Source organism: Triturus cristatus, chromosome 7 (assembly GCF_964204655.1).
Source record: "Triturus cristatus chromosome 7, aTriCri1.1, whole genome shotgun sequence".
In the NCBI taxonomy this organism is placed as follows: domain Eukaryota; kingdom Metazoa; phylum Chordata; class Amphibia; order Caudata; family Salamandridae; genus Triturus; species Triturus cristatus.
Genome location: NC_140590.1, coordinates 923,343,904 through 923,362,890, shown reverse-complemented (window position 1 = coordinate 923,362,890; position 18,987 = coordinate 923,343,904). Strand labels below are relative to the sequence as shown.

General features: G+C 41.4%; 1 protein-coding gene across 1 annotated transcript in view; it reads left to right on the top strand.

Moving 5' to 3' along the window:
- The first annotated feature begins 8,527 nt into the window (after window positions 1-8,527).
- The window catches only part of KCNMB1 (potassium calcium-activated channel subfamily M regulatory beta subunit 1), a 56,888-nt gene continuing 46,428 nt past the window's right edge, over window positions 8,528-18,987 (top strand). The window contains exon 1 of the mRNA XM_085614453.1: window positions 8,528-8,685. The gene's annotated coding sequence lies outside the window, so the exon portion shown is untranslated. The remainder of the gene's footprint in view (window positions 8,686-18,987) is intronic.

Below are 18,987 nucleotides of genomic sequence, written 5' to 3'. Positions count from 1 at the left end.
CAGCTTCTCTCTGGCCGAGGAAGGAGCTTTCTCATCTCCATTGCTTCCTGATATAGGTTAGTGAGTTGGGAGCAAGTATCATTTTAAACACTTTCTAAAATTCAGTCATCAGGGAGTCAGAATCCTGGGCCCTAACGCCATCCAAACTCCCAATGGACAGTGTGATCTGCTGTTTATTTATCAGTTCTTGTAAGTATGACTTACTGCACCTTCGATCCAAGCTAAGGCTATATCATCAAGATAAGCAGTTATTAGTAATTGTAATTGCATTGAAATACTGCTTACTATCCCTGATGAGGTACTGGAGCACTTTTTGGTGAGTAGCACACTGGTGGATTAGTGCAGGGAAATATGTTGTTAATTGGAGTGGTGGACATGTGACTCTGTTAGGTAGATTGAATGGGATAAAGGAGGGATAAAGGAGGGAAGAGTCTAGAATGCATTATTTAGGAAATCATAGTAATAAACGAGATATGGCATGAGTTAAAGGAAGGCTATAGGAGGGAAGAGTCTATAAAACGTTATTTGAGAGATCAAAGTAGCAAAATGAGGTCTGGGTTGCGTCAGAGAGTGGAGGTAACGAATATATTGAAAGAGGTATAGAATGAGGCATAGATCAGTTAGTTGGAGAGAGTTGAAGTTTGTTTTTCTTTTCTCTACAGTGGGAGTAAAGTAATAAATATATGGATATGTAACTACATAAATAGGTATGCATGTATAGGGAAAATATTAAAGAGATATAAAGTCATATTATATAAGTATTTGATACATATTTAGAAACTCAGACTTTCAAGTGCTGCTGTACATAAAGGTAACTCATTTATTTATTGTTATACATTATTGTACATTTATTTTTATTGTATATTTTTCCCCAATATGTTTGCAGTTCACCTCATCATTTTGCAGTGCAACTCGCCTTTCTTGATGTCTGCTTGAGTTGAGCCAGAAGGTGTCATCTTCTCTGCTGCATTGAAGCGTGTTTCCTGGGGTCGAAAAATTGATGAATCCTCCCTCTTGGTGGTTACCTGTAATTTAACTTCAACTTCAAGGGATTCTACTTTGACATATGCAAGCCCTGTTATGATTTTTTTAAATTAATGTAAACAACCATTGGGAATTGTATAGTGTCTTGTATCTATGTTCTTTGTAAATATAATCAACTTTGGAGCACTGCATCGTCTCCACTATGATCACTTATTTTGCTAATTGTTACACATTGCAAGATACAAACAAAATACGTCCTGTGTTTTGTCTTCTTTGTAACTAATTTTGGTCCAATGATTACGTCTGATTAACTCTGGGTTCCTTCTAAGACACATAGGAAGGGACCACTTTTGAATGACTCTCATGGGACAATTGTTATTTTAATGCATACCTACCCTTTTTCACATGGGCAGATAGGTTTGCCCTTGTTATTTAAACAATGGCACAACCAGGGCTGGCAAAATGGATCACAATTTGTTTTTCTAATTACTATTGTGAGTCAAACGTTAGACGTGAACATTAGAAGACCGCTGCTTCAGCATTTTCAGGATCTCCTTTAATAATATCTGCATTATTTACCCTGAATATTCTCTCACACTGCTATGATCAAGAGGTTTCTGCTTCCTTCAACCAAAGTCTGAAGCTCTTGATATTTCCCTAAATATGCTTCCAACCATTGATTTATGCTTCCAAACACTGAGCTGATTAGCTATTCTTACTATAATGGTTGTCTAAAGGTAGCCTAGCAGTGGACAACTGTTCTTTTGGTTCTAGTGCATATCAGAATGGCATAAAGCGCTATCTCACATGCAAATAAAGGTTGTTTCTTCCATATTCTTGCATCCTTAGATTGCAAGCTCTCTCCAAAAGCCTCATCCAAAAATCTAAAACCCTTAGAGATGACCGAGACTGAAAACTTCCAATAGTCATCTCTCCTTTTTACTTCGAATAAGCTTCTCCTTCTCTTCTATCCTTTGCTTGCCTCCTCTCTCTGAGCACCCTGAATCACAAGCATGACTGCCTTAATCTATATTATTGTCTAGCTCCAAATTGTCCCCATCTCATTTCAAAGATCACAACCTCTCATTCTTTGAAAGTCATACCCCTCCAATTCAACAATACTTAATCTTGTCTAGCTCTTTTAATAATCCACCAAATATTTCATGAACTCACCAACACCCTCACTAATTATCACACCTAAATCCTGTAAATTTAATCCTCCACAAATAACTTTATTAAATGAATGAAATACTTACCTCGAGGGCACAGGAGTAATGCCAATAACCAACAACAAACAATAAGCATTGGATCAACCAGTAAGCTTGCTTCTCGAACAGCTAAGCTGCCTGGTAATGTGCTCCAATGCCTGGTCAGTTGTAGTAAGAGATATATAAATGCAATTACAATACAGTATATTATTTAAAACAAAGGCTATACACTTCACTTAGTAGCACAGGAATTAGTAAGGAGGTTTCAAGTTTTAAAACTGCCTCTGTTAAAAAAAGACCCACTGTGCATACTGTACTGGTACTAAAATGGGTAATCCCCTGTGCTCCAAGCTCATTGTACCCAGTACTCACTTAGTGCAATCTGATTTTATAGCCACATAACTAGTTAGGCCTTGAGCTAAGGCTCAAAGCCTGGATAGAAAGCTGGGGAAATGAAATGTTTTTGGAAAAAAAAATCTTAATTAAGGTTTGTTCATTGATTTAGAAACCTTTTTTCAGATTACTTAATATTCTTTGACCAGCTTTCCAAAGTTCCAGCTTTCCTACTTTGCATGCCTTTTAAACACACAATTTACTCCACTATTAATATGTTTCAATTAGCAGCCTAAAATAAATAGTTGTATAACTTTACACAGCTTCAAACATATCTAAACAACAATTCTAATTTCACAGCTCAGTGCTGACATCTAAGGCATTACCATTTTCAAATAATTATCTCTTAAATACTTTAAAGTCATTGAAAATGTACATAGTTGTTTTGGATTGTACGTGCAGGAGCTAAACAATAGAGACTCAACCATTATTTTATATTTTAACAAAAATACAATCCAGACTTGAAGTCGCCAAAATGAGTGGCAGAGTTTGTCGAAAAGGAACGCTGAATATAGGAAATGCATGCCAATATCGGCTTAAGGAGAAGTAAGAACTGGCCAGTTCTGTTTTTAAATCAAAACACATACATTCTATTTAACATGTGCACACGTTTCTTTCCTTTCCCTAATGCGTGGGGTAAGCGTATATCTCTCTTATTTATAAAATAATTCAACTGATATTGTGCCATTTTGTTATATGAAGTATATGCCAGGTTCAAATTTTTAGACATAGAGACACATTCATAAAAAAAAACATTGATATTTTTACTGAGGCTTCTTAAAAAAGTTCAGACCTTTCCTGAAAATGTTTTTAAGAATACTTGGAAACGTTAGGAAGTAACAGTTAATAATTCTAACGATTAAAACTCAGTCATGTGTTTTTAGAACTTTTGATTCCAGCCTTAAGTAAATCCTGAGCATCTTTTAAAAAAATTAATTAAAATATTTAAAAACATAAACCACTATATAACATTAACTTGTTAATCTACCCAAGACTTTTTTAACTTGCAGGAATTTTACATATTTTTTTCCATTTATTCCATGCTACGCTCAATACGTCACATATTTTAAAATTCTCAATTTTAATGAATCTCGTATCTATTTTCTTAAATAATTCCAACTGATTAGAAATATGTTTTACGTTATAAAAGTGTAATCAACATTCTCAAATTAAAAAATCTTAAACATTTGTTTTTCTCATAACATCAGCATGAGAAATCATTAAAAACTGTGAAACTATTAATGGAATCCAGAAAATGAAGAAAACTGCTTAATCAATAATGCAAGTATTTTAAAGCTGTATGTTTGTGTTTTATTTTTATACACGAGCACCCTGACTTTTTGAGTCAAAGCCCCGGAAGTGGTACATTGCATGAAATGGAGTTACTGTGGGGAACACAAACCTAACTAGATGCTTGTAGCATGGTACAAAGATGCTGATTTGTGAAAAGCAAATAGAGTAACAAATATGACACAGAGACAGGTTATGTGATATAGTTTCAAAATAGAATTATACAAAAAGTGATGGATGGAATGCATAAATTAATCTTAGCCACTGGTCTTTACTAAGGCCACATCTCACTCCATGGTTATTTTGCACACCATGCCTCCTCAGTTTGGATCCAGCCATATGCAAATCAGGCTTGTCCTGTTCCAACAGGAACCTTCCAGCCTGAAATTCCAGGCCAGGGCCTCCCTGACCCAGAACACAACCAACCCAAGACCGATTTTATCCTTATAAGGACTCATCAGTTGGGTATAGCTTGGTTCCAGTGGTACAGCAATGGGCTGGTCTACTGATTGGAAACATCAAGAACATAACAGGCTTCGCACTAACCTTGCATCCACATCTAGACTCTTCCATCTGTGAGTCTCCCCTGCCAAGAGGTGCCACCCCAGTCCTGGTCTCTTGGAGGTGTGCTTAAGGTGATTTGCCAGCCTCTGTTGATCAAGAAGAACCAACGCCTCTCCTCTGCTGTGCAGAGCAACCCCGATCATAACTGACGCATCTCCACTGCTGCGTTGATTGGACCTCTCACAAAGACTCAATGCAGCCTCAGCCCACATCGCCTTTGGTACTGCCACTGCAGGATGCATCCTGGGTGCAGTCCCTTGTATCTCTCATCAATGGCATGACGACAATGATGATGGATTCCTCAGTGTAGACTTGTAGCTCCTCAGGACCAACACAGTGCCCTGACTGTTCAGCGCATCTCCAACTCCGGACTTCTCATTGCAAACCCTCGTTAGCGGGCTCCTCGAGGTTGATGCAACAGGCCTTTGCACCTCACCCTCACCGCCTCTTGGAACCTACTCAACGCTTCGACTGTGTGACACATCTTGAATACGGACCTACGCAATGCTCAGCAAACCAGGATTTAAGGTACGCAGTTCAGTGGGCCTAACTGGGTCCCTGCAGCTGGCTCATGCTCCATCATGGTCGGCCTGAACTTGTGACTTTGTCCCTGTCTGGCACACCCAGATATCTACAGTTCACTCTTTATCCCCCCCTCCCCATAGTGCTATTTTCTTTAAAAACTTTAAAATTAAATTGCTCCTGTTCTGCTAATTGGATTTTTGTCATACTGGTCTTACTAATTTATTAAAAATCATTAACGTTTTCTAATACTGTGGTGGGCATCTTTTGTGGTGTGTTTTCACTGTTTTACTCTCTGAATAGTTGCACAAATATCTTGCACATTGCCTCTGATTTAAGTTAACTGCTCTGTGTCAAGATACCTGAGGGTTGAATGCAGGTTAATTTAAGGTCTGTTTGTGACTTCACCTTGGTTACTACCCCCTCAACCAGAAGCCCAATTTCTTAAATGCCCTTTTAAATACTATGGACTATTGTGGGCTGTAAGGCCTCTGTAGGACTGATGCCATGTTTTCCGTGTAAGCCTAGTGAATAGTACAATGTTTGCAGCAGTCCACAAGTAACATTTAACTTCCATGCCATGAGTGTATTATCTGTATTATATACAAAGTAATTTCTGGGAAGTTAAATATGCCATTTGGGGATTGCCCAATTTTACCATGTTTAGTGAAAGAGCACAAACACTGGGGCCTGGACAGCAGTATCCCAGTGTGCAGCCTAAAGTACATTTTTATAAAGCTATTTTTCTGCTTAAGATATCAAAAACTTGATTTCATTGTTAAATAAGATTTTTAAAATCAAACATGAAATAACTTTGAAGCATTTTTCTAGCCTTTTCCTCAGCCAAAATAGGGACTTAAGATTTGAATCCATCTCAGTTTAATTAAGGAAAGCTTTAGCAAGGGCTACACAGTGAAACAGTTTTTGGCACTTTTATTTCACAGTGAGGGCATACTAACCCTAATATGTGGTGTGCACTATTTTGATAAATTATCACACTGCCTAATAGGCCTAAAAGGCACACTTTATGGATGATTTACGTATGTATACAAATAGACTTTTCCTTCATGTCAAATGCATTTTCCCAACTATCTGTCACTACAGTGCATTCAGACTGCAGCCCAGCTAGAGCACATTGGTGCTCCTGTCAGAGATATATTTTGTATGTCTGGTGTTAAGCAAGACCTTTTGATTTTATTAGAATTATATGTACAATATACTTACATAAAGGGGCTTTTAATCCCCTCTCTTCATCCATTGTTTTTTTCTTGTGTAATTCACATATTGCTTCTGCCCACTATGGCAGATTGCATGGAACAATGGGTCAGCCTACTTCAGCCACTGGCCAACTCCACTTAGAGTGACTGCATTTAGTCCTTTTACAAGAAGCACATCGGCACACAAGGCAGCTACCTTCAGTGTCAGTTTTTGTTTGGACTGTATTATTACTTTAGTGTTGCCTTTGTTTTTAGAGCCTGATGTTATAGCAGGATGCTTTCTACCAGGTGAGAGCACAGGGTACATTCTAGCTTTTTTAATGCTTGACTCCTGCCAAGGCTCTTGTAAATTCTTTTTGAAGTTGCCTTTGTTTATCAGTCAGCAGCTCACATGACCTCTGAGTGTAAGCTCATGAGGGTGCTCTATCTTTGCAACCCTGTATGTCATTCCTTATTTTCTTCCTTTTATCTTTCCTTCCTTCTTTCTTTTCTTTTTCTTTCTTGACCTCCTCTTTCTTTCTTTCTGCCTTTCTTTCCTTCCCTAAGGCGAGAGGCTGGCAGCCAATGCCAAGTTAGCCAAGACCTTTTGATTTTACTAAAATTATGTGCATAACATAGTTATCTATGTATTATTTCTATGGCGATGTCATTCACTATATTGTAAATGTAAATGTGCTTGTACTTATATAGCGCACAGCTACCCCGGTCCGGGGTCTCCTGGCGCTGTACTCATACCGCTAGGGAACCCTTCCTGGCTTTTCCCTATGAAATGTCCACTTCTGGGCATCCCCAGGGTGAAGCCAGGCATCCCAGCGCTGTGGGGCCGTTGTGGAGATTAAGCAAGCTATTGCCCAGAGTTGCAGCGTGGGACCCATGATTAGAATAGGCACTGAGGCGAGAATATCCGGTCCGTGGAATTTATAGCCCGAGACCCTGCCGCGACGGGAATCGAACCCTGGTCCCGCACCAGTGCTCTGCATCGAGGTCTGCCACTCTAACCATTGAGCCACATTTCCTCCATCCACTCCAGCTGCATCAAGGGGCAATGTGTCAGTCCACTTTAGCCATTGACTAACTTCACTATGAGTTACGACTTGCTTCCCTTTCACAAGGGTTACATCAACACACAAAGTAGATCCCGTCAGTGCTAGGTAGTGCTAAGGCAATGTGGGCACCTTTGAGACTAAAACAACATTTTTACCCTTAGCCAATGTTTTTGTTTGAATTGATTATGGCCGGGCAGCTTCCTGACAAAGTTTTCAAACACCGGGACAAAGTCAGACCTTTGGCAATGTTTGTTGTCATGTTCGTGGGTCATGTGAATACACGCTTTAGCCCACATATGACATTTACATTTCTAAGCCATAGGTTCAGTTCAGCAGCCATTTGCAATGGGCTAGGGAAGGGACGTTAAATAGGCCAAATGTTGAGTTCTAATGCACAGTAGGCATTTTAGAGGGGACACGTGACCTTTATTTCTGTTAGGCAGTGGTAACATACCAGGAGTTCTAAAGTTAGCAAAAGTAGGATCAAGAAAAATGTGAACAAACTCTGTGACCATGAAGAAAGGGTGGATTTGCTGTATTGCTGTTGAGGTTTACAATCAGACATACAAACCACTCCTAATGTTTTGATGCAAAGGAAGGGTTTGAAAAGAGTACAGACTTATCTGCTTGTGAGCACCATTTAATGTAGGGAGTTTAGCATGTGTCGGAATTTAGGTCACAACAGAGTTTCGGAGAGTAGTGGCTCAAGACGTAAGTGTTTTTGACTTTTCCCCCAGAGATTTCCCCTCATTTGCTCGTTCCTGCTTTTTAGAGATAACTACTAGGTAAGTATAATGGCACTACAGGGTGAATCATGGCGTTATGTGGTGTTTTTTGCAGTGCTGGTTCACTCACACACTCAGACATTCATTCGCTAACTCACCCGCTTGTTAAATCTCTTTTTTTTCACTCACTCAAAATATCAGCCTCAATACCAGCCATCCATACCAACACGTCTGATCAACTCTTTCATAATGTACCCTTCAGATATTTGACGGGCACTTGGATTGCCATCGTGAGGGCGATCGAAAAGACCGGAATAAATAAACAGATGCATGAAATAGAAATGATTCTAAAAGTCCTAAAGAAAAGCAGTGGCGGCTTGAACCAGCCTTACAACTCTTTGAAACTCGCTGTAAATCGAATGCTCATTTTACGAATGCTATGAGCTTCATCGCGGTAGTTTATCTCCAGATGTTTACTGTAACCGCAGCCCAGGTTTCAGGTCGTTCATTTTAAGCGTCCGCTCATTCATACCTTACCTTTTAAGGGCAAAGAAAATGACAATGCCCTCTAATAACTTTAGAGTTGAGTTTAGTTACCACAAAACAAACCAAGCGACGACCTCCCTAAAACAGAATACGGATTAAATCTGTCCCGGCCCCGCCGTTTCATGGAGCGTTTTGCTTCCTCGGAAACTTTTCAATAAGGAGAAGGAACCACCGCCGACTCGACGCGAAAGTAAGTAGATCTTTATTAGTAATAATTGCTTATGAGCCTGTGTGAAGATTATTTTCAATGTTGTACTGACCATCGAAATGGCATCTGTTTGTTACACATGCACCCTTATCGGCACTGGTGACGCAGTGGGTTAATGCCTCCACTTCTGGGGCCTCACTTTGACCCCATGGTTACGGGTCCAACTCAGGTCCATTCAGCTATTCATCCTTCTGATGTGGGTAACAATTAATAGCCACTGACTGTTTATATTGCGAAGCCTCCTAGTGGCGTAAGGCAGGCCCCTGCAGCCCCTGCTGCGTGGGTGCACCCCCAGCCCTACAGGGGGCCCCAATCCTTCAGAGGGCCCCATTTAACCAGGGCACACGTCGGGGGTACACGGGGTGGACGCCGTCCACCCTGCAAAGAAGTTGGTCCCCAATGAAGAATATGCTGAATTCGTCCCAGTGTAATTTGCAAAGACCGGGACGCACTCAGCAGCGCCTGCACGTTGTCTGGCTCTGCAACAACGTGCAGGCAGGGAGGGGGCTCTCTTATTCCAGACTCCTGCTGGGCACATAACAAAGGTCCAATTTGAGGGGTCATCAGGCCTCCTTTTGTTGGAGTCTCCTGGCTGGCAGCAGTCAGGAGCCTCACACCTAGACCCAAATGCAGCAGAGGGGAAACAAAGGCTCACACCTTGTTAGCACTTGACACATACTTAATGATGACATACTTAAGAGGGGCAGCTTTTCACTTTGTTCGGGCTCTGTTTAGAAGATATGCATGCACTGTAAGAATGTCAGATGTGTAGGTCTTTTCCAGTATTTACACAAAATAAATAGTATTTCTATGGTGCTTACTACCCCTCCCAGTCGGTGTGGTAATAATATAAATATCGCTATTTTTTCTTTTAAAGCACTATGGGTAGAGGAAGCGCTGACAAAAGGCAACATTGTTTTTTATGTGTAGCTTACAAAAGCGTGAATCTTAAGGAGGGTTTCCCTATATACTGGAAATGTGCTCCAAAGTACGCATGATTGACATGTTAAACATATATGTTAGGGCTTAAGATCTGATGTCAATTCTTCTGATGCCACTTCCTGTGATGTCACGCGCAGTGATGTCACTTGCATACTGATTAACTAGGTCAATCCCCCCACTTCTTTTTTTAGGACTTGTTCCCTGCATTTAATGGATTGTCAATTAATACCTGTGAGCTATAGGAGACTATGGGGCCCCTCATTACATCCTGCGAGGGGTGGAGGAGGGAATAACTTTGTGTTTCACCATTGAAGCGCCCCTGCCCCTTGGGCCAATGGGGGATCTAATAATGTGCAGTTTTTGTTAAAACTGGTCAGAATTACAAAAACACTTGGAGCTTCTTATTCTACAAAAAGAAGTGATTTGGTCTTGGTATCTGTACCTTACTTAACACCAGTGGCGTAATGACACTTGAGTCCCCTCCCCCCAACCTCCCCGCAAAGTACATGGAGAGGGCCCCCTCCTCCCCAGACCCAGTCAGGAGCTCTCACGCCAGGGGTTCGTCGCCTGTGCAGAGTGCTGAAGGGGGGCCCCCTAAAGCGGATCTCGCCCTCCCACACCTCAGGGTGTGCGGGGGTGATGTTACCCCACTGCTTGACCCAGGGATATCATCTCTCACTTGATTCTGAGAGACCGAGCTGGCATTAGCCGGGAGGGGTACACTCAGTGGGTAACGGACCTGCCATGGGCCGCCATTGAAGCAAAGCAAATGGCACCCAACCCTCTGTTTAGTAGCAACACACAGCACCAATGGAGTAGGGGCTCAGACGACCCAATGGTCGGGTGCTGCTGCACCTGCTGCGCCATTCATAGCTACGCCGCTGCGTACAAGGTTGATCAAGCACTTGTCTATTTTCGAGTTTTAGCTTTGCGTGACAACATAAATGAGAATGTTCTGGGAACTACTTTCCTGAAAGAGAGCAACTACATCTGTACATTTTCCTCAGTACAAAATAAGCCCTGTGAAATGGTTGGTTTCTGAGGCCACTAGCAACGTGGTACATATTCAATGCACTCCTTGATGTATAGGCTGCACATTAACAGAAGTGGTTTAACAGAAACATTCTCAGAGGCTGTGCCGCTGTGATCCGGGGCTCTGTAAAAATAGCCGTGGGAAAATAATGGAAAAGAAGCAAACTGCATTAGTTCAGAGCGCCTCAGGCATGGTGTGTCTAAGGCCAAGCAAAAAATAGAAGTGCAGGTATTTTTCCCCATTACAGTGAAAAACGTCCCTTACATTCCCATTCCTGTAACAGTGCTTGTTCACTGGAGAGGTGAAAAGGGGATTTCATTGGACAGCATTTATTATTGCTACCAGGATCAGCAAAGAAAAGCTTGATATCACAAAGTGTCTGGTAGTTGTACATCTGACCCCCTCCCCGTTGAGTGTGGAACTATGTGGCTGGCCAGGTTGTGCATTGAGAGCCAACCCACCACTTACAAAACAGCCCTCCATACAGTGTGTGGTGTGGTTTAAAGATCAACAGGGCCTGGAGCGGGCAAATCAGATCAAATATGTCTGTTTTCAAATGTTAAATAATAGTTGAAGGCAGGATCGATTATTGTAGGTGCCGAGTAATCCTCGGTATCTGAGACTATCCAGACATTTTATAATGTAATAGCCCCCAACACGGATAACCGTGAATTACAGTTGATTACAAATCTGGGAGTTCAACCATTGTGGTCCTGATCACAGAGTGGTCTAATCTAATGTTTGAGTGTAAAATGTTCACATGGGAATACCTTTGCAGATGACCAGGCTTGCATTTATATTTGTCACCATTAAATATTTGCTGGCCCCAAACCTTGGAATATGTGGGATAAAGTATCCCCTTCCATACATCATAAGGATATTGCAAGTCAAAAGGGCTTCCTTTATAAGGTCATACAACCCTGAGGTGGCTTGCAATATCCTTTTAATGTGCAGATGGGGGTACTTAGTTCCTTATAATACACGGTCACACCATAACTGTTACCACCAACCACTTAGGCAGCATATTTAGGAGCCCCTTTGCATCGCTCTTGCACCATACAACGTGGTGCAAGTGCGATACAATAAAAAAATGAGATTTATGAAGACACGAAAGGCAACACTGCGTGGCTTCATAAATCTCGAGTAATATAACGCACCAGGGAGACATTTCCTTGGGTGTTTCATGGGTGTACCCATGAAACATCCATGAATTTTGACGCATTCCCAGATTTACAAGAACTTGCAACCCAGAAATGCACCAAAAAGAAACATGACTCACCGGGAGAGGCATAACAAGGAGAAATGTGTTTATTTCTCCTCATTTTTTCCTCTTTCTTATGTGTGCTGCATTCTACAGCACACATAGAAGGAGCAAAAATGCTCTCAGATTGTTTTTGTGCTGGAAGGTGCACCTTCCTTCACAAACACGATCCTGCATGCAACGGAGGCACCCTTTGGTGCAAGGGTGCCTATATTGGCACCAAGCAGCCCATTGTGCCCCAGTCGTATTGTCTTAAATACTGCACATTCCTGCCCTTTTGCAGTTATGCAGCATAGCGCAGCAAGATGAGTTGCTGTGCTGCACCACTTTTTTATAAATATGGTCAATGGTACATTTGCTCTTTCATGTTCGTAATCATGAACAATAGCATTATATTACTCTCCATGACCCGCCATTCCACTCTGCTCCTGGCAGGCGTTGCGACGTTAGAAATCAACTGTAATAAGTTATTACAGTTGAGCAGCTAAGTAATTTCCTTATTACAGGTGACTAGATGTACCACAAGTCAGCTATAATTTTATGTTATACATGGCCTCAAAATCATCTGACCTTGCTTTCAACTGCTATGCAGGTGCAGAGGAGCATTGGGACAGCTATACATACCAAAGCCACTCCTCCATGTCCCCCCCCCAAAAAATGGCCCCCTTTCACCCACCTACCCCTTCCTGTGCCTTCCCTCCCCTTCCATGCAGAAGCTGTACTTTCTGATTTCCAGCGCTGCTCTGCAGGGCTCTCAGAGAACCCAGCCAAAGCTGTCGGGCATTGCTTTATGAAGTAGCAACAGTCATTAACAAGTTCTGTTTCCCACTGGTACTACACCATAGCAGTGAATTATTAGATTTATAATCCAGTTATTCAGGCAAATGGCTCTCTGTGATAGCTATACATAACAGAAATTGTCTGTGAAAGCAATGATGTTGATCTCAGCGTTTTTGAATAGCATCATTTAAATATGGGTACAATATGAAGTTTGCTGAGAATGGACTACTTTTTTATTTAGCCTGTATGTCAGAAGTTTTTGAATAGCATCATTTAAATATGGGTACAATATGAAGTTTGCTGAGAATGGACTACTTTTTTATTTAGCCTGTATGTCAGAAGTTTTATTACACCATTGTTTCCCAAATTTTGGGTCCTGACGTGAGCTGTGAAAGTCCAAGCAATAAATAAAAGATGCCTTTAAATTCTGTATTTATGTTGTCACATTTACTGTAATTCAACTACAGAGCTAATATCAGGCTATGTCCTCTGACAAATTGTGGCTTATTTTTTAACATGGAGATGGGTGCTTAGAACTTCTCACTTTGCAGTCAGAGAAAGAAAAGTAATGTGAATTATGTGACAGTTTTGCTTGGGTAGATTGAGAATGGAAGGAAAGGCTGTAGAATGTATTTTTTTGTAACACACAACAACATACATGTAAATACCTGTTAATGATCTGTAAACATTCAACAGTCCGGAAAGAAAAAAAAAGGTAGCAGTTTTGTTTGTAATTGTGAAGTGTGATGGAAACAAAGATTTTAATAGGATCAAAACAAATCAAGACACTTTACTTGGTGATTCACAAATGATAAATAAAAACTGAAACCCGATTTCCAAACGTAGGAACTGATTCACAACGGTAAACAGAGAGGAAAGTCTAACTTTGAGAATTTCGGTATTCACATAGGGCATTTACGAATAGTAAAGTTAGATTTTGTCTCAGTTAAACTTAACTTTTAGTCTATATGTGAGTGAGTATCTTTGAGTGTGCGACTGGGTGAATGCTTCCTGTTGATGATAGCTTCTGATAGTTGGTTGACTGTAGTAGGTGGCTTTTAGTTATTACCTCTGACTAGCCCTGAAGGGGTTCAGGCCTTCTCTATTCAGCCTAGTGGAGACTGCATATAGTGCAGTAGATGTGTGCTCGCTTGATTCCAATACAGTTCCAATGCAAACATCTTCAAATATAAGTTTGCCTTTTTTCATCAAATGCAGAAATATTTCCCGAAAGCTCTATTTTTAAGTTTAGTAAATAGGGATTTGTTCCATAAACATGAGCTTACGGTTTTCCTCCAGCAGCCATATTTTTATGTTTTTGTAAATAAACAGTTGTTTTCCTTAACCTTAAATTTCACCTTTTAATATATACAATTTTTTTCTCAAAAAATGAGTTTGTAATTTTCCTTTAATTTACTATATTTGTCATTTTCGTAACATAGTCTCATTTACTATTACTCTGCTTAGAGAGATGCTGCACGATTTTCCACTATCTTGATTCAAATGCGAAGTTCAACCATCCCATTGCCAGTAAAGTTTCACATTCCTATGTGCTGATTTTGGTGAAAAGGACTTCCGTCATGATGCATAGGCTTGTATGATCTGGCACTATAGCATGTTGCCATATGTTTGTTCATGTGATCATGTAAACATATCAATTACCAGGAATAGCATCTTAGTGTAGCTTCACATGCTCATACATGCCTTTTCCCCCCTTATTTCCATATACTTCTCTATATGATATGTTCCACCTGCTTACACGGTCTACTGCATGTACTCTTCAAGTGCCCACTTTCAGCTTCCTGATTCCATGTACTGCTTCACATATCAATGGACCGGCATCATACTTCACAAGCAGCTTAAAATAGCCAGTTTCAGGCTTATAGGTCTAGTTTAGCTTCTCATACCCATGTAAACACTCAATTGTCTTTCTAAAACCATAATATGAAAATTACAGCTTCATATCTGTTGCTTTACTAGCTAATTTATTGCCTCATATGCACTTGTGGTAACTCATATGCCCAGATAAAGCCGGTATATGCTGGAAATACCTCCATTTTATGAGTTCAGCCTACCTATATGCAGCCTCAAATGCCCTTGAAGCCAGTGTACCTCCATTATATGCCAGCAGCAATATCATATTCCCAGATTCAACCTAGCAATCAAGTGTACAGCCTCGCATGCCGATGTACCGCTTCACGTGGCCATTTATAAACCTATGAGCCTTAATTTAACAACAACAAAATGCCCAATCACAACCATGGGGCCGATTATGATGTGTGCAGTCAGTCCCTCAGAAAAGGAATATTGCCTAGTAATTCCATGTTTTCACATTTATTTGAAATTTCAATTGACATAATTTGTAAATGTAAATAAGTGTTTGTAAAGAACGAACTACTCACCCTTACAGGTCTTGAGGCGCTGGGGGCCGTTGTGGAAATTAAGTGAGCTATTGCCCAGAGTCACGTGGTGCTGAGCTGAGCTGCCACCGGACCCGGGGATTGAACCATGAGCCCTGTGCTCCAAAGTCAGCTGCCCTGGCCACTGCACGACACCTCTCCACATTCCAATGAACATACTGGTAGGGTGAAACAGCGCAGTAATTCTAATTACGTGCGCTGAGTTTTCACCTCGCCAATACAGTACAAACTGTGATCAATGCCCAAACCTGCTACTTATGCCTGTCAATTTGTAAGAAAAGCAAAGGTATTATTATCCTTTTTGAAATGCGCTCATGGTATTGGCTGGTAGTGAATCAAAGCTACTTGTTGTTAGCGTCGGTATTTACAACAGTCTGTTTAAAGTAGGCAGCCATGGTCCCCTATAATGCAATATGTTGAAAGTATGGCCTCGGCCCCCTTGCAGTGATAGCACCATTGGCTTACCAGACCCTGAGAGCAGTGCTCCAGACTTCTATGAGGTATGCTTTTTTGTTTGAAATACGAAGCTTCAATCATGGCATTACTACATTGAGTGGTATATTCATTAAACATCACACAGCGTAGCAACCAAAGGCTCTGCTCTTCACTGTGTTGCAGGAGAGGGAGAGAGCAGGAAAGAGCCCTAATCTACAAAGATAAGGCGCTGTCCTGCTCCCTCCCTAGCACTGGTGCACAAAAAGGCTGCCTAGCACCATGCATTCACCTTTGCACCACAGTTCAAGGGTATGTGCGCAATGTCTAGTGCAGGTTCATATAACAAATACTATGCCAAGACAAACTTAAAACTTTTCCCACTTTGGATGGAGTCTGTGCAGTGCAGCAAAGTCTGAAATGTTTGGAAAAATAAAACAATTTCTCCAAACTAATTCCACTCTCAAGAAGGTGTTATTTTTTTGGTGCAAAACCCTGTCTACTATTGTTAGTAGACAGGGCTTTTTGTCAATACCCATGGGTGGTTGTATGGGAACTCCCATGCACCATCCAGGGGATACCCTCCTGAAGCAAAGTAATTCAAAGCAGTGCAAAGTTAAATAAAAAGGTAAATAGAACTTCTTTCTACTGTGCGTAAATCACTTCAATGGATGGGCTTCCATTTGTGTATTACTGTTTTTCAATATGCACTTAAAAAGTGTATGAACCTTTCAAAACAAAACGGTAGTTGGGGAGTTAAAGCCAACCATGGACCAAGATGGCAGCTCCTTGAATGTTTCTGGTAGCCAGTGTAGCCCTCAGAGCTTTTGGGCACTTCCACGGGGGTGCAAGGCTACTCAACATCATTGGGGCTCCTGCAAACTGACCGGTGCCATACATGAGATAGGCCTTTCTGATCCTTACTGCTTTCTTTCTTGTGATTAGCAAGACTGACCATGCTTCGTAGTAGCTTTCCATGAGTCACCTGAATTGCCTCCGAGATCAGTGTCCTCGCTGGAACCCTGGGGGAGAAGTTATTACATGGAGCCCCCACAGATGAAAATGCAGTTATTTGCCAATATACTATACCAATGTATTCCTGCTATGCTGGGGTGCTCTTCTCTGTGAAACATGATGAGTGCTGGTTTCTGGCTTCTTGGCTGTCTCTCCACCTTTGAGACATGTCCCAATTCTCCCACCGTTGAATGCTCATCCCATTGGTGGGCCTTGGGAATTTGTTTCTATATTTTTGAAAGACCTTCCTATAAGACGCTCTTGACAGACTTCATCTCTCATCACCATTTGGCTGCCAGAAGCACTCTTATAGATTACTGGGGGCTGCATCTAAGCAAAGCACTGATGCTCCCATTGTGACATCTTCATCCATTCTGTCCCCTTGGCTCTCTAATAGACCATTCTTCCTCCAAGACTTGAGCTGCCGAATGTTACCCATGACAACCTTAATGAAAGAGGCATTGAGTTTGGCAAATCTAACACCACAATGAATTAAATATTCTCAGATACGATATCTGTGTTATGGGACTTTGCCTCCCTGCACAAGCACCTCCATTCCAATGAGAGGAGGTTCGAAGACATTGAGCAGCAGGTACGAATGCTGGTGAACTGTGGCTCACAACTCTGGCACCTCAGGTGAAAGTTCACAAACCAGTAAGAATGCTCAAGGACAGAAAATATCTACCTGTATGGCGTACCTGAATAGGCCATGAGATGAGATATGAACTCATTCTTCAAAGAATTAATTCCTTGGGTACTGGTTTTACAATGGAACCACTTGAATTTCAGATGTTGCATAGACCCAGGTCCCACGGCCACAAGAAGTTGGATAGTTCCTATCCTATAATAGCTGCCTACCGAATCTTAAACATCCTTGGTGCAGATGCAGGGTGTACCCATTAATTCTAAGCCCATAAAATCCTTCTTTTGTGCTAATGAAATCCGCATTATCATCATGAATACTAATATCTGCTATAATGTCCTTGACCGACTCCTTGCAGTTCTCTAGGTATAAGATGAACTGGTAGAAATGCAAGGTGAAGCCCATGTCCTGTTCTATCAACAGTGCTAGTACTGCCGGCTTCTCCATGAAATGGGTCCAGAAAGGTGTGTGCTACCTGGGTATTGTCTTTAACTGGGGCCTTGCCAAATTGGTTGAGGATACCGTACTCCCTTCGATAGCCAGCTCTTGGTCTGGTATTGTTGTGTGGCCCTACTCTAGCTCTCGTTATGGGGTAGAGTGTGATAAACAAACATTTTGGTACAGTTACATTCCCTTGGAATCCTACCCCTGGTGGTCCATAAAAAGATTCTCTCATTGACTCGGACATTAAGTGTGCTCTTTGTGGTAGTTCAAGAAGGTGGTTAAAACCTGCAAGACAGAGGTCGAAACCCAACAAATGACATGCCCACCTGGTATCAGACCCCCTGTTTGTAACCCTCATTGGATCTTATTATCTTACCCATCACTTCTTCCAGCTCATGCAGATGTTGTCCATGCTTGATCTGCCTCCTTGGGATAACATAGATAGGGACACTTAAAATAATGAGAACACTCTTGATGCCTTATTTAAATCCAAGCCCCTACCACCTTCGGACTCTAATCCCATCATAGGAGCCATGCAGCCTTGGAAATTGGCACACATACATCTTATAGTGTACTCATAATTTCATGCAACAGCATCATTCTGGAATAATGTGGGTCTAAGAGTGGAGAGGCCCTTCCACGTCTTTGGAAGCCTGGAGCCCCGCTGGCATCAACCAGATAGACACACTAATTCTGGATGATATGCTAAAGTCCTTCCAAGACCTAATGTCGGTATTCAGGTTTGGTCCAGCCCAACTGAGGAGATACTGTCAGATTGCACATGTGTGATCGAATGGGATAAGAATCCAATTAGCACGCACATCTCTTAGGTGACGTCATAACTTGAGAAATTAAGGTATTAAGGAAGCACTAATTGAGCATAGCTTCTCTGCACTGTGAATATTGCTGCCAGAGACTTCTGGCAACTTCCCTATACCATGATTATATGGCTGATGACCTGGCAGCCTTGCTTGCCTTACACAGCAAATCTCTGAAGGAGGCCATATTGAAACTCAATTATTATAAAATTTTCATAATTGGTATTTTCCCCTCTCCAATTACACAGAAAAGGACTCCATCATTCCTTATGCTGGAAATAAGCCTGGCCTGTTGCCTCATTCACATTCTCTGGCACTATTCTAGTGTTTCATCACAATGGTCAAACATATGTAAATGTTATCCTCTGCATATGGCATTACCTTGACCTTTGGGCCATCTGCAAATATTTCATTATATGGTGGACAATGTAGTATCTTCCAACTACAGATGTTGATTGTTGACAACCTCAGTGGTGGTCCTAAAATCCTGCATCCTA